The following is a 13,135-nucleotide window of genomic DNA, read 5'->3' as shown; positions in this document are numbered from 1 at the left end:
ATTTTTAAGCAGTGCAGTGCAGGATTCAGCGTCTGCAGCACCTTCTCCACAGAATGCTACGGCGCTTGACGGCAGTCCCACTTTCCCTTGAGACATCTGCTCGGGAAGCAGCGTGAAGTTACCGCTGGCCCGAGCATCGGTGGTTCAGTGGTAGAATGCTCGCCTGCCACGCGGGCGGCCCGGGATCGATTCCCGGCCGATGCATCATTTTGCTTTTCCCGCGATAATGCTGCCGCGTGGCTTGCGCGCTTGAGATGCACGATCCACAAGAATGTATAGCTGGATTCCCTTGAGAAGAACCGAGAACGCAGCACTCGCGGGTCCCCACTAGGACGCTCGCATCATGTTCTACAGACTAGCGTCGGCCTGGCCTCACAAGTTGCTGTGTCCCGGTGCCTCCGAGGCACTGAACTTTAACGACAAGGAGTGCTGCCTATCGTTGCAACAGCTGCAGCAACACCGCAATCAACTGGGCCGGCAGTGCACGTGTAGCAACAGAACACGTTATCCAGGAAGTACAGTGTCTCTACGTCTAATATTGGGTACGGTATTTAGGCAGTTTCCAGGACAAGCAGTTCACCCGTGCCTCGGTAGCGCAGTAGGCAGCGCGTAAGTCTCATAATCTTAAGGTCGTGAGTTCGATCCTCACCCGGGGCATTTAATTTTCTGTGACTGATGCTGGTGCTGTTGCTAGGGCGCCAACGTATTTCTTGTTTGTTATCCACAACGTTTCAACGCTTCAGCGGGAGAATGTTTACTTCCTGTTATTGCTACTTACAGCTTCCCTTTTCCTCTTCTCCCAGCAGAGCACGAAGCCAAAAGCACTGCTCTGCGACGTTTGAGGTGCGCGCCTTGCCAGTCAGTATGTGTAAAGATGCTCGCAAAGAGAGAGGGGCGCCGACGCGGCCCTCGACACGAAATGCGACAAGCGACCGTACGAACGGTCGAATGAAACGGCCACATCCGGTGTGGTCTAGTGGCTAGGATACCTGGCTTTCACCCAGGAGGCCCGGGTTCGATTCCCGGTACCGGAACGGAATTTTTTCCACACGAATCGTGACAAGTTTGAGCTGTCCGAGCGGCCGTTTCCCGTCCTGCTCGCAATATAGCTACTGTTTCGTGACCGTCAGCAGAATATAGACTAGGGAAGCAGACACACGACGCCCATAGAAATGGTGTATGGCTTCATGCCACCCGTTTCCGGCGTAGGGCTGAGCAACTGCGTCTGCCGAGGTCCGTTAGCTCAGTTGGTTAGAGCGTCGTGCTAATAACGCGAAGGTCGTGGGTTCGATCCCCCCACGGGCCACTACTCTTTTACTACTGCGAAAAGGCAGCGCCGATTTCAGCTGGCGAGTGTGATGACCAAAAGATCATCACCCTGCGTGGAAGTTGACAGAGGATCCGAACCCGACTCGTCGGGAAGCACTACAGCATTCACTCGGCAATGGCCATAATATCTTGAATACACTGGTTCTCAACCGATAAAGAGAAAATGAAAGAAAATGTCCGATTGCCGATGCGTAACAACTTTGGCCCTGGTCAGTACTTGGGCGGGTGAGCGCATGGGAACACAGGGCACTATTGGCAGTTTTACTTCCTATTTTTGTTTCTCCTTTGACTGATTCGGTCAGGGAAACGCCACCGTGAAATGAAGGGGGCGTGCTGTGTGTCCATCGCCTCGCCGCTCCTTGCCTCTCTCAGTCGTTTCTCGTGCTTGTCGTTTTGATATAGGCCGATTTGAGAGCGTCAGCTCTCGCGTCAGCTGAGCAGAGTCGAGACAAGTCGAGACACACTAAGGGCTGGCGCTTGGAAGGCAACTATGCTGACCATTACACCACCACCGCACAAGCGAGCGCCCCGCCTCCGCGCTGTGTCGGCTTCCCGCCTGTCGGCAGCGGCCGAAGGTGATCGTACCCGGCAGGCGCATTTCGAGGCAGGCTAGGGGAGCACATCCAGACGCATTCGGACAGCGTATCCGCGCACATTTCGCATCCTTTGGCAAGAGTCGGCGCCGGCGACGCAAGAGTACGCAGAGGACCGCGTTCTGGCGGCATTTTTAAGCAGTGCAGTGCAGGATTCAGCGTCTGCAGCACCTTCTCCACAGAATGCTACGGCGCTTGACGGCAGTCCCACTTTCCCTTGAGACATCTGCTCGGGAAGCAGCGTGAAGTTACCGCTGGCCCGAGCATCGGTGGTTCAGTGGTAGAATGCTCCCCTGCCACGCGGGCGGCCCGGGTTCGATTCCCGGCCGATGCATCATTTTGCTTTTCCCGCGATAATGCTGCCGCGTGGCTTGCGCGCTTGAGATGCACGATCCACAAGAATGTATAGCTGGATTCCCTTGAGAAGAACCGAGAACGCAGCACTCGCGGGTCCCCACTAGGACGCTCGCATCATGTTCTACAGACTAGCGTCGGCCTGGCCTCACAAGTTGCTGTGTCCCGGTGCCTCCGAGGCACTGAACTTTAACGACAAGGAGTGCTGCCTATCGTTGCAACAGCTGCAGCAACACCGCAATCAACTGGGCCGGCAGTGCACGTGTAGCAACAGAACACGTTATCCAGGAAGTACAGTGTCTCTACGTCTAATATTGGGTACGGTATTTAGGCAGTTTCCAGGACAAGCAGTTCACCCGTGCCTCGGTAGCGCAGTAGGCAGCGCGTAAGTCTCATAATCTTAAGGTCGTGAGTTCGATCCTCACCCGGGGCATTTAATTTTCTGTGACTGATGCTGGTGCTGTTGCTAGGGCGCCAACGTATTTCTTGTTTGTTATCCACAACGTTTCAACGCTTCAGCGGGAGAATGTTTACTTCCTGTTATTGCTACTTACAGCTTCCCTTTTCCTCTTCTCCCAGCAGAGCACGAAGCCAAAAGCACTGCTCTGCGACGTTTGAGGTGCGCGCCTTGCCAGTCAGTATGTGTAAAGATGCTCGCAAAGAGAGAGGGGCGCCGACGCGGCCCTCGACACGAAATGCGACAAGCGACCGTACGAACGGTCGAATGAAACGGCCACATCCGGTGTGGTCTAGTGGCTAGGATACCTGGCTTTCACCCAGGAGGCCCGGGTTCGATTCCCGGTACCGGAACGGAATTTTTTCCACACGAATCGTGACAAGTTTGAGCTGTCCGAGCGGCCGTTTCCCGTCCTGCTCGCAATATAGCTACTGTTTCGTGACCGTCAGCAGAATATAGACTAGGGAAGCAGACACACGACGCCCATAGAAATGGTGTATGGCTTCATGCCACCCGTTTCCAGCGTAGGGCTGAGCAACTGCGTCTGCCGAGGCCCGTTAGCTCAGTTGGTTAGAGCGTCGTGCTAATAACGCGAAGGTCGTGGGTTCGATCCCCCCACGGGCCACTACTCTTTTACTACTGCGAAAAGGCAGCGCCGATTTCAGCTGGCGAGTGTGATGACCAAAAGATCATCACCCTGCGTGGAAGTTGACAGAGGATCCGAACCCGACTCGTCGGGAAGCACTACAGCATTCACTCGGCAATGGCCATAATATCTTGAATACACTGGTTCTCAACCGATAAAGAGAAAATGAAAGAAAATGTCCGCTTGCCGATGCGTAACAACTTTGGCCCTGGTCAGTACTTGGGCGGGTGAGCGCATGGGAACACAGGGCACTATTGGCAGTTTTACTTCCTATTTTTGTTTCTCCTTTGACTGATTCGGTCAGGGAAACGCCACCGTGAAATGAAGGGGGCGTGCTGTGTGTCCATCGCCTCGCCTCTCCTTGCCTCTCTCAGTCGTTTCTCGTGCTTGTCGTTTTGATATAGGCCGATTTGAGAGCGTCAGCTCTCGCGTCAGCTGAGCAGAGTCGAGACAAGTCGAGACACACTAAGGGCTGGCGCTTGGAAGGCAACTATGCTGACCATTACACCACCACCGCACAAGCGAGCGCCCCGCCTCCGCGCTGTGTCGGCTTCCCGCCTGTCGGCAGCGGCCGAAGGTGATCGTACCCGGCAGGCGCATTTCGAGGCAGGCTAGGGGAGCACATCCAGACGCATTCGGACAGCGTATCCGCGCACATTTCGCATCCTTTGGCAAGAGTCGGCGCCGGCGACGCAAGAGTACGCAGAGGACCGCGTTCTGGCGGCATTTTTAAGCAGTGCAGTGCAGGATTCAGCGTCTGCAGCACCTTCTCCACAGAATGCTACGGCGCTTGACGGCAGTCCCACTTTCCCTTGAGACATCTGCTCGGGAAGCAGCGTGAAGTTACCGCTGGCCCGAGCATCGGTGGTTCAGTGGTAGAATGCTCGCCTGCCACGCGGGCGGCCCGGGATCGATTCCCGGCCGATGCATCATTTTGCTTTTCCCGCGATAATGCTGCCGCGTGGCTTGCGCGCTTGAGATGCACGATCCACAAGAATGTATAGCTGGATTCCCTTGAGAAGAACCGAGAACGCAGCACTCGCGGGTCCCCACTAGGACGCTCGCATCATGTTCTACAGACTAGCGTCGGCCTGGCCTCACAAGTTGCTGTGTCCCGGTGCCTCCGAGGCACTGAACTTTAACGACAAGGAGTGCTGCCTATCGTTGCAACAGCTGCAGCAACACCGCAATCAACTGGGCCGGCAGTGCACGTGTAGCAACAGAACACGTTATCCAGGAAGTACAGTGTCTCTACGTCTAATATTGGGTACGGTATTTAGGCAGTTTCCAGGACAAGCAGTTCACCCGTGCCTCGGTAGCGCAGTAGGCAGCGCGTAAGTCTCATAATCTTAAGGTCGTGAGTTCGATCCTCACCCGGGGCATTTAATTTTCTGTGACTGATGCTGGTGCTGTTGCTAGGGCGCCAACGTATTTCTTGTTTGTTATCCACAACGTTTCAACGCTTCAGCGGGAGAATGTTTACTTCCTGTTATTGCTACTTACAGCTTCCCTTTTCCTCTTCTCCCAGCAGAGCACGAAGCCAAAAGCACTGCTCTGCGACGTTTGAGGTGCGCGCCTTGCCAGTCAGTATGTGTAAAGATGCTCGCAAAGAGAGAGGGGCGCCGACGCGGCCCTCGACACGAAATGCGACAAGCGACCGTACGAACGGTCGAATGAAACGGCCACATCCGGTGTGGTCTAGTGGCTAGGATACCTGGCTTTCACCCAGGAGGCCCGGGTTCGATTCCCGGTACCGGAACGGAATTTTTTCCACACGAATCGTGACAAGTTTGAGCTGTCCGAGCGGCCGTTTCCCGTCCTGCTCGCAATATAGCTACTGTTTCGTGACCGTCAGCAGAATATAGACTAGGGAAGCAGACACACGACGCCCATAGAAATGGTGTATGGCTTCATGCCACCCGTTTCCAGCGTAGGGCTGAGCAACTGCGTCTGCCGAGGTCCGTTAGCTCAGTTGGTTAGAGCGTCGTGCTAATAACGCGAAGGTCGTGGGTTCGATCCCCCCACGGGCCACTACTCTTTTACTACTGCGAAAAGGCAGCGCCGATTTCAGCTGGCGAGTGTGATGACCAAAAGATCATCACCCTGCGTGGAAGTTGACAGAGGATCCGAACCCGACTCGTCGGGAAGCACTACAGCATTCACTCGGCAATGGCCATAATATCTTGAATACACTGGTTCTCAACCGATAAAGAGAAAATGAAAGAAAATGTCCGATTGCCGATGCGTAACAACTTTGGCCCTGGTCAGTACTTGGGCGGGTGAGCGCATGGGAACACAGGGCACTATTGGCAGTTTTACTTCCTATTTTTGTTTCTCCTTTGACTGATTCGGTCAGGGAAACGCCACCGTGAAATGAAGGGGGCGTGCTGTGTGTCCATCGCCTCGCCGCTCCTTGCCTCTCTCAGTCGTTTCTCGTGCTTGTCGTTTTGATATAGGCCGATTTGAGAGCGTCAGCTCTCGCGTCAGCTGAGCAGAGTCGAGACAAGTCGAGACACACTAAGGGCTGGCGCTTGGAAGGCAACTATGCTGACCATTACACCACCACCGCACAAGCGAGCGCCCCGCCTCCGCGCTGTGTCGGCTTCCCGCCTGTCGGCAGCGGCCGAAGGTGATCGTACCCGGCAGGCGCATTTCGAGGCAGGCTAGGGGAGCACATCCAGACGCATTCGGACAGCGTATCCGCGCACATTTCGCATCCTTTGGCAAGAGTCGGCGCCGGCGACGCAAGAGTACGCAGAGGACCGCGTTCTGGCGGCATTTTTAAGCAGTGCAGTGCAGGATTCAGCGTCTGCAGCACCTTCTCCACAGAATGCTACGGCGCTTGACGGCAGTCCCACTTTCCCTTGAGACATCTGCTCGGGAAGCAGCGTGAAGTTACCGCTGGCCCGAGCATCGGTGGTTCAGTGGTAGAATGCTCCCCTGCCACGCGGGCGGCCCGGGTTCGATTCCCGGCCGATGCATCATTTTGCTTTTCCCGCGATAATGCTGCCGCGTGGCTTGCGCGCTTGAGATGCACGATCCACAAGAATGTATAGCTGGATTCCCTTGAGAAGAACCGAGAACGCAGCACTCGCGGGTCCCCACTAGGACGCTCGCATCATGTTCTACAGACTAGCGTCGGCCTGGCCTCACAAGTTGCTGTGTCCCGGTGCCTCCGAGGCACTGAACTTTAACGACAAGGAGTGCTGCCTATCGTTGCAACAGCTGCAGCAACACCGCAATCAACTGGGCCGGCAGTGCACGTGTAGCAACAGAACACGTTATCCAGGAAGTACAGTGTCTCTACGTCTAATATTGGGTACGGTATTTAGGCAGTTTCCAGGACAAGCAGTTCACCCGTGCCTCGGTAGCGCAGTAGGCAGCGCGCAAGTCTCATAATCTTAAGGTCGTGAGTTCGATCCTCACCCGGGGCATTTAATTTTCTGTGACTGATGCTGGTGCTGTTGCTAGGGCGCCAACGTATTTCTTGTTTGTTATCCACAACGTTTCAACGCTTCAGCGGGAGAATGTTTACTTCCTGTTATTGCTACTTACAGCTTCCCTTTTCCTCTTCTCCCAGCAGAGCACGAAGCCAAAAGCACTGCTCTGCGACGTTTGAGGTGCGCGCCTTGCCAGTCAGTATGTGTAAAGATGCTCGCAAAGAGAGAGGGGCGCCGACGCGGCCCTCGACACGAAATGCGACAAGCGACCGTACGAACGGTCGAATGAAACGGCCACATCCGGTGTGGTCTAGTGGCTAGGATACCTGGCTTTCACCCAGGAGGCCCGGGTTCGATTCCCGGTACCGGAACGGAATTTTTTCCACACGAATCGTGACAAGTTTGAGCTGTCCGAGCGGCCGTTTCCCGTCCTGCTCGCAATATAGCTACTGTTTCGTGACCGTCAGCAGAATATAGACTAGGGAAGCAGACACACGACGCCCATAGAAATGGTGTATGGCTTCATGCCACCCGTTTCCAGCGTAGGGCTGAGCAACTGCGTCTGCCGAGGCCCGTTAGCTCAGTTGGTTAGAGCGTCGTGCTAATAACGCGAAGGTCGTGGGTTCGATCCCCCCACGGGCCACTACTCTTTTACTACTGCGAAAAGGCAGCGCCGATTTCAGCTGGCGAGTGTGATGACCAAAAGATCATCACCCTGCGTGGAAGTTGACAGAGGATCCGAACCCGACTCGTCGGGAAGCACTACAGCATTCACTCGGCAATGGCCATAATATCTTGAATACACTGGTTCTCAACCGATAAAGAGAAAATGAAAGAAAATGTCCGCTTGCCGATGCGTAACAACTTTGGCCCTGGTCAGTACTTGGGCGGGTGAGCGCATGGGAACACAGGGCACTATTGGCAGTTTTACTTCCTATTTTTGTTTCTCCTTTGACTGATTCGGTCAGGGAAACGCCACCGTGAAATGAAGGGGGCGTGCTGTGTGTCCATCGCCTCGCCTCTCCTTGCCTCTCTCAGTCGTTTCTCGTGCTTGTCGTTTTGATATAGGCCGATTTGAGAGCGTCAGCTCTCGCGTCAGCTGAGCAAAGTCGAGACAAGTCGAGACACACTAAGGGCTGGCGCTTGGAAGGCAACTATGCTGACCATTACGCCACCACCGCACAAGCGAGCGCCCCGCCTCCGCGCTGTGTCGGCTTCCCGCCTGTCGGCAGCGGCCGAAGGTGATCGTACCCGGCAGGCGCATTTCGAGGCAGGCTAGGGGAGCACATCCAGACGCATTCGGACAGCGTATCCGCGCACATTTCGCATCCTTTGGCAAGAGTCGGCGCCGGCGACGCAAGAGTACGCAGAGGACCGCGTTCTGGCGGCATTTTTAAGCAGTGCAGTGCAGGATTCAGCGTCTGCAGCACCTTCTCCACAGAATGCTACGGCGCTTGACGGCAGTCCCACTTTCCCTTGAGACATCTGCTCGGGAAGCAGAGTGAAGTTACCGCTGGCCCGAGCATCGGTGGTTCAGTGGTAGAATGCTCGCCTGCCACGCGGGCGGCCCGGGTTCGATTCCCGGCCGATGCATCATTTTGCTTTTCCCGCGATAATGCTGCCGCGTGGCTTGCGCGCTTGAGATGCACGATCCACAAGAATGTATAGCTGGATTCCCTTGAGAAGAACCGAGAACGCAGCACTCGCGGGTCCCCACTAGGACGCTCGCATCATGTTCTACAGACTAGCGTCGGCCTGGCCTCACAAGTTGCTGTGTCCCGGTGCCTCCGAGGCACTGAACTTTAACGACAAGGAGTGCTGCCTATCGTTGCAACAGCTGCAGCAACACCGCAATCAACTGGGCCGGCAGTGCACGTGTAGCAACAGAACACGTTATCCAGGAAGTACAGTGTCTCTACGTCTAATATTGGGTACGGTATTTAGGCAGGTTCCAGGACAAGCAGTTCACCCGTGCCTCGGTAGCGCAGTAGGCAGCGCGCAAGTCTCATAATCTTAAGGTCGTGAGTTCGATCCTCACCCGGGGCATTTAATTTTCTGTGACTGATGCTGGTGCTGTTGCTAGGGCGCCAACGTATTTCTTGTTTGTTATCCACAACGTTTCAACGCTTCAGCGGGAGAATGTTTACTTCCTGTTATTGCTACTTACAGCTTCCCTTTTCCTCTTCTCCCAGCAGAGCACGAAGCCAAAAGCACTGCTCTGCGACGTTTGAGGTGCGCGCCTTGCCAGTCAGTATGTGTAAAGATGCTCGCAAAGAGAGAGGGGCGCCGACGCGGCCCTCGACACGAAATGCGACAAGCGACCGTACGAACGGTCGAATGAAACGGCCACATCCGGTGTGGTCTAGTGGCTAGGATACCTGGCTTTCACCCAGGAGGCCCGGGTTCGATTCCCGGTACCGGAACGGAATTTTTTCCACACGAATCGTGACAAGTTTGAGCTGTCCGAGCGGCCGTTTCCCGTCCTGCTCGCAATATAGCTACTGTTTCGTGACCGTCAGCAGAATATAGACTAGGGAAGCAGACACACGACGCCCATAGAAATGGTGTATGGCTTCATGCCACCCGTTTCCAGCGTAGGGCTGAGCAACTGCGTCTGCCGAGGCCCGTTAGCTCAGTTGGTTAGAGCGTCGTGCTAATAACGCGAAGGTCGTGGGTTCGATCCCCCCACGGGCCACTACTCTTTTACTACTGCGAAAAGGCAGCGCCGATTTCAGCTGGCGAGTGTGATGACCAAAAGATCATCACCCTGCGTGGAAGTTGACAGAGGATCCGAACCCGACTCGTCGGGAAGCACTACAGCATTCACTCGGCAATGGCCATAATATCTTGAATACACTGGTTCTCAACCGATAAAGAGAAAATGAAAGAAAATGTCCGATTGCCGATGCGTAACAACTTTGGCCCTGGTCAGTACTTGGGCGGGTGAGCGCATGGGAACACAGGGCACTATTGGCAGTTTTACTTCCTATTTTTGTTTCTCCTTTGACTGATTCGGTCAGGGAAACGCCACCGTGAAATGAAGGGGGCGTGCTGTGTGTCCATCGCCTCGCCTCTCCTTGCCTCTCTCAGTCGTTTCTCGTGCTTGTCGTTTTGATATAGGCCGATTTGAGAGCGTCAGCTCTCGCGTCAGCTGAGCAGAGTCGAGACAAGTCGAGACACACTAAGGGCTGGCGCTTGGAAGGCAACTATGCTGACCATTACACCACCACCGCACAAGCGAGCGCCCCGCCTCCGCGCTGTGTCGGCTTCCCGCCTGTCGGCAGCGGCCGAAGGTGATCGTACCCGGCAGGCGCATTTCGAGGCAGGCTAGGGGAGCACATCCAGACGCATTCGGACAGCGTATCCGCGCACATTTCGCATCCTTTGGCAAGAGTCGGCGCCGGCGACGCAAGAGTACGCAGAGGACCGCGTTCTGGCGGCATTTTTAAGCAGTGCAGTGCAGGATTCAGCGTCTGCAGCACCTTCTCCACAGAATGCTACGGCGCTTGACGGCAGTCCCACTTTCCCTTGAGACATCTGCTCGGGAAGCAGCGTGAAGTTACCGCTGGCCCGAGCATCGGTGGTTCAGTGGTAGAATGCTCCCCTGCCACGCGGGCGGCCCGGGTTCGATTCCCGGCCGATGCATCATTTTGCTTTTCCCGCGATAATGCTGCCGCGTGGCTTGCGCGCTTGAGATGCACGATCCACAAGAATGTATAGCTGGATTCCCTTGAGAAGAACCGAGAACGCAGCACTCGCGGGTCCCCACTAGGACGCTCGCATCATGTTCTACAGACTAGCGTCGGCCTGGCCTCACAAGTTGCTGTGTCCCGGTGCCTCCGAGGCACTGAACTTTAACGACAAGGAGTGCTGCCTATCGTTGCAACAGCTGCAGCAACACCGCAATCAACTGGGCCGGCAGTGCACGTGTAGCAACAGAACACGTTATCCAGGAAGTACAGTGTCTCTACGTCTAATATTGGGTACGGTATTTAGGCAGTTTCCAGGACAAGCAGTTCACCCGTGCCTCGGTAGCGCAGTAGGCAGCGCGCAAGTCTCATAATCTTAAGGTCGTGAGTTCGATCCTCACCCGGGGCATTTAATTTTCTGTGACTGATGCTGGTGCTGTTGCTAGGGCGCCAACGTATTTCTTGTTTGTTATCCACAACGTTTCAACGCTTCAGCGGGAGAATGTTTACTTCCTGTTATTGCTACTTACAGCTTCCCTTTTCCTCTTCTCCCAGCAGAGCACGAAGCCAAAAGCACTGCTCTGCGACGTTTGAGGTGCGCGCCTTGCCAGTCAGTATGTGTAAAGATGCTCGCAAAGAGAGAGGGGCGCCGACGCGGCCCTCGACACGAAATGCGACAAGCGACCGTACGAACGGTCGAATGAAACGGCCACATCCGGTGTGGTCTAGTGGCTAGGATACCTGGCTTTCACCCAGGAGGCCCGGGTTCGATTCCCGGTACCGGAACGGAATTTTTTCCACACGAATCGTGACAAGTTTGAGCTGTCCGAGCGGCCGTTTCCCGTCCTGCTCGCAATATAGCTACTGTTTCGTGACCGTCAGCAGAATATAGACTAGGGAAGCAGACACACGACGCCCATAGAAATGGTGTATGGCTTCATGCCACCCGTTTCCAGCGTAGGGCTGAGCAACTGCGTCTGCCGAGGCCCGTTAGCTCAGTTGGTTAGAGCGTCGTGCTAATAACGCGAAGGTCGTGGGTTCGATCCCCCCACGGGCCACTACTCTTTTACTACTGCGAAAAGGCAGCGCCGATTTCAGCTGGCGAGTGTGATGACCAAAAGATCATCACCCTGCGTGGAAGTTGACAGAGGATCCGAACCCGACTCGTCGGGAAGCACTACAGCATTCACTCGGCAATGGCCATAATATCTTGAATACACTGGTTCTCAACCGATAAAGAGAAAATGAAAGAAAATGTCCGATTGCCGATGCGTAACAACTTTGGCCCTGGTCAGTACTTGGGCGGGTGAGCGCATGGGAACACAGGGCACTATTGGCAGTTTTACTTCCTATTTTTGTTTCTCCTTTGACTGATTCGGTCAGGGAAACGCCACCGTGAAATGAAGGGGGCGTGCTGTGTGTCCATCGCCTCGCCGCTCCTTGCCTCTCTCAGTCGTTTCTCGTGCTTGTCGTTTTGATATAGGCCGATTTGAGAGCGTCAGCTCTCGCGTCAGCTGAGCAGAGTCGAGACAAGTCGAGACACACTAAGGGCTGGCGCTTGGAAGGCAACTATGCTGACCATTACACCACCACCGCACAAGCGAGCGCCCCGCCTCCGCGCTGTGTCGGCTTCCCGCCTGTCGGCAGCGGCCGAAGGTGATCGTACCCGGCAGGCGCATTTCGAGGCAGGCTAGGGGAGCACATCCAGACGCATTCGGACAGCGTATCCGCGCACATTTCGCATCCTTTGGCAAGAGTCGGCGCCGGCGACGCAAGAGTACGCAGAGGACCGCGTTCTGGCGGCATTTTTAAGCAGTGCAGTGCAGGATTCAGCGTCTGCAGCACCTTCTCCACAGAATGCTACGGCGCTTGACGGCAGTCCCACTTTCCCTTGAGACATCTGCTCGGGAAGCAGCGTGAAGTTACCGCTGGCCCGAGCATCGGTGGTTCAGTGGTAGAATGCTCGCCTGCCACGCGGGCGGCCCGGGTTCGATTCCCGGCCGATGCATCATTTTGCTTTTCCCGCGATAATGCTGCCGCGTGGCTTGCGCGCTTGAGATGCACGATCCACAAGAATGTATAGCTGGATTCCCTTGAGAAGAACCGAGAACGCAGCACTCGCGGGTCCCCACTAGGACGCTCGCATCATGTTCTACAGACTAGCGTCGGCCTGGCCTCACAAGTTGCTGCGTCCCGGTGCCTCCGAGGCACTGAACTTTAACGACAAGGAGTGCTGCCTATCGTTGCAACAGCTGCAGCAACACCGCAATCAACTGGGCCGGCAGTGCACGTGTAGCAACAGAACACGTTATCCAGGAAGTACAGTGTCTCTACGTCTAATATTGGGTACGGTATTTAGGCAGGTTCCAGGACAAGCAGTTCACCCGTGCCTCGGTAGCGCAGTAGGCAGCGCGCAAGTCTCATAATCTTAAGGTCGTGAGTTCGATCCTCACCCGGGGCATTTAATTTTCTGTGACTGATGCTGGTGCTGTTGCTAGGGCGCCAACGTATTTCTTGTTTGTTATCCACAACGTTTCAACGCTTCAGCGGGAGAATGTTTACTTCCTGTTATTGCTACTTACAGCTTCCCTTTTCCTCTTCTCCCAGCAGAGCACGAAGCCAAAAGC

The 13,135-nt window shown here is 55.2% G+C and overlaps 26 non-coding genes across 26 annotated transcripts; all 26 read left to right on the top strand.

The window, feature by feature from the left end:
- The first annotated feature begins 133 nt into the window (after window positions 1-133).
- On the top strand, window positions 134-204 carry Trnag-gcc (transfer RNA glycine (anticodon GCC)). The gene has a single exon. It is a non-coding gene; the product is annotated as a tRNA-Gly (tRNA).
- Window positions 205-584: 380 nt separating this feature from the next.
- Window positions 585-657, top strand: Trnam-cau (transfer RNA methionine (anticodon CAU)). Its single transcript has one exon. It is a non-coding gene; the product is annotated as a tRNA-Met (tRNA).
- Window positions 658-962: 305 nt separating this feature from the next.
- On the top strand, window positions 963-1,034 carry Trnae-uuc (transfer RNA glutamic acid (anticodon UUC)). Its single transcript has one exon. It is a non-coding gene; the product is annotated as a tRNA-Glu (tRNA).
- Window positions 1,035-1,232: 198 nt separating this feature from the next.
- Trnai-aau (transfer RNA isoleucine (anticodon AAU)) lies at window positions 1,233-1,306 on the top strand. The gene has a single exon. It is a non-coding gene; the product is annotated as a tRNA-Ile (tRNA).
- An 879-nt stretch (window positions 1,307-2,185) lies between these two features.
- Trnag-gcc (transfer RNA glycine (anticodon GCC)) lies at window positions 2,186-2,256 on the top strand. The gene has a single exon. It is a non-coding gene; the product is annotated as a tRNA-Gly (tRNA).
- A 380-nt stretch (window positions 2,257-2,636) lies between these two features.
- Window positions 2,637-2,709, top strand: Trnam-cau (transfer RNA methionine (anticodon CAU)). Its single transcript has one exon. It is a non-coding gene; the product is annotated as a tRNA-Met (tRNA).
- Window positions 2,710-3,014: 305 nt separating this feature from the next.
- Trnae-uuc (transfer RNA glutamic acid (anticodon UUC)) lies at window positions 3,015-3,086 on the top strand. The gene has a single exon. It is a non-coding gene; the product is annotated as a tRNA-Glu (tRNA).
- A 198-nt stretch (window positions 3,087-3,284) lies between these two features.
- Window positions 3,285-3,358, top strand: Trnai-aau (transfer RNA isoleucine (anticodon AAU)). Its single transcript has one exon. It is a non-coding gene; the product is annotated as a tRNA-Ile (tRNA).
- Window positions 3,359-4,237: 879 nt separating this feature from the next.
- Window positions 4,238-4,308, top strand: Trnag-gcc (transfer RNA glycine (anticodon GCC)). The gene has a single exon. It is a non-coding gene; the product is annotated as a tRNA-Gly (tRNA).
- A 380-nt stretch (window positions 4,309-4,688) lies between these two features.
- Trnam-cau (transfer RNA methionine (anticodon CAU)) lies at window positions 4,689-4,761 on the top strand. Its single transcript has one exon. It is a non-coding gene; the product is annotated as a tRNA-Met (tRNA).
- Window positions 4,762-5,066: 305 nt separating this feature from the next.
- On the top strand, window positions 5,067-5,138 carry Trnae-uuc (transfer RNA glutamic acid (anticodon UUC)). Its single transcript has one exon. It is a non-coding gene; the product is annotated as a tRNA-Glu (tRNA).
- A 198-nt stretch (window positions 5,139-5,336) lies between these two features.
- Trnai-aau (transfer RNA isoleucine (anticodon AAU)) lies at window positions 5,337-5,410 on the top strand. The gene has a single exon. It is a non-coding gene; the product is annotated as a tRNA-Ile (tRNA).
- An 879-nt stretch (window positions 5,411-6,289) lies between these two features.
- On the top strand, window positions 6,290-6,360 carry Trnag-gcc (transfer RNA glycine (anticodon GCC)). The gene has a single exon. It is a non-coding gene; the product is annotated as a tRNA-Gly (tRNA).
- Window positions 6,361-6,740: 380 nt separating this feature from the next.
- Window positions 6,741-6,813, top strand: Trnam-cau (transfer RNA methionine (anticodon CAU)). The gene has a single exon. It is a non-coding gene; the product is annotated as a tRNA-Met (tRNA).
- A 305-nt stretch (window positions 6,814-7,118) lies between these two features.
- On the top strand, window positions 7,119-7,190 carry Trnae-uuc (transfer RNA glutamic acid (anticodon UUC)). The gene has a single exon. It is a non-coding gene; the product is annotated as a tRNA-Glu (tRNA).
- Window positions 7,191-7,388: 198 nt separating this feature from the next.
- On the top strand, window positions 7,389-7,462 carry Trnai-aau (transfer RNA isoleucine (anticodon AAU)). The gene has a single exon. It is a non-coding gene; the product is annotated as a tRNA-Ile (tRNA).
- Window positions 7,463-8,341: 879 nt separating this feature from the next.
- On the top strand, window positions 8,342-8,412 carry Trnag-gcc (transfer RNA glycine (anticodon GCC)). The gene has a single exon. It is a non-coding gene; the product is annotated as a tRNA-Gly (tRNA).
- A 380-nt stretch (window positions 8,413-8,792) lies between these two features.
- On the top strand, window positions 8,793-8,865 carry Trnam-cau (transfer RNA methionine (anticodon CAU)). Its single transcript has one exon. It is a non-coding gene; the product is annotated as a tRNA-Met (tRNA).
- Window positions 8,866-9,170: 305 nt separating this feature from the next.
- Trnae-uuc (transfer RNA glutamic acid (anticodon UUC)) lies at window positions 9,171-9,242 on the top strand. The gene has a single exon. It is a non-coding gene; the product is annotated as a tRNA-Glu (tRNA).
- Window positions 9,243-9,440: 198 nt separating this feature from the next.
- Trnai-aau (transfer RNA isoleucine (anticodon AAU)) lies at window positions 9,441-9,514 on the top strand. The gene has a single exon. It is a non-coding gene; the product is annotated as a tRNA-Ile (tRNA).
- Window positions 9,515-10,393: 879 nt separating this feature from the next.
- On the top strand, window positions 10,394-10,464 carry Trnag-gcc (transfer RNA glycine (anticodon GCC)). The gene has a single exon. It is a non-coding gene; the product is annotated as a tRNA-Gly (tRNA).
- Window positions 10,465-10,844: 380 nt separating this feature from the next.
- On the top strand, window positions 10,845-10,917 carry Trnam-cau (transfer RNA methionine (anticodon CAU)). The gene has a single exon. It is a non-coding gene; the product is annotated as a tRNA-Met (tRNA).
- A 305-nt stretch (window positions 10,918-11,222) lies between these two features.
- Trnae-uuc (transfer RNA glutamic acid (anticodon UUC)) lies at window positions 11,223-11,294 on the top strand. The gene has a single exon. It is a non-coding gene; the product is annotated as a tRNA-Glu (tRNA).
- A 198-nt stretch (window positions 11,295-11,492) lies between these two features.
- Window positions 11,493-11,566, top strand: Trnai-aau (transfer RNA isoleucine (anticodon AAU)). Its single transcript has one exon. It is a non-coding gene; the product is annotated as a tRNA-Ile (tRNA).
- Window positions 11,567-12,445: 879 nt separating this feature from the next.
- On the top strand, window positions 12,446-12,516 carry Trnag-gcc (transfer RNA glycine (anticodon GCC)). The gene has a single exon. It is a non-coding gene; the product is annotated as a tRNA-Gly (tRNA).
- A 380-nt stretch (window positions 12,517-12,896) lies between these two features.
- Window positions 12,897-12,969, top strand: Trnam-cau (transfer RNA methionine (anticodon CAU)). The gene has a single exon. It is a non-coding gene; the product is annotated as a tRNA-Met (tRNA).
- Window positions 12,970-13,135: the final 166 nt, after the last annotated feature.

Source organism: Schistocerca serialis, chromosome 2 (genome assembly GCF_023864345.2).
Source record: "Schistocerca serialis cubense isolate TAMUIC-IGC-003099 chromosome 2, iqSchSeri2.2, whole genome shotgun sequence".
NCBI classification, from domain to species: domain Eukaryota; kingdom Metazoa; phylum Arthropoda; class Insecta; order Orthoptera; family Acrididae; genus Schistocerca; species Schistocerca serialis.
Note: the sequence above shows the minus strand (reverse complement) of the source record. Positions and strands in the feature narration are given on the sequence as shown.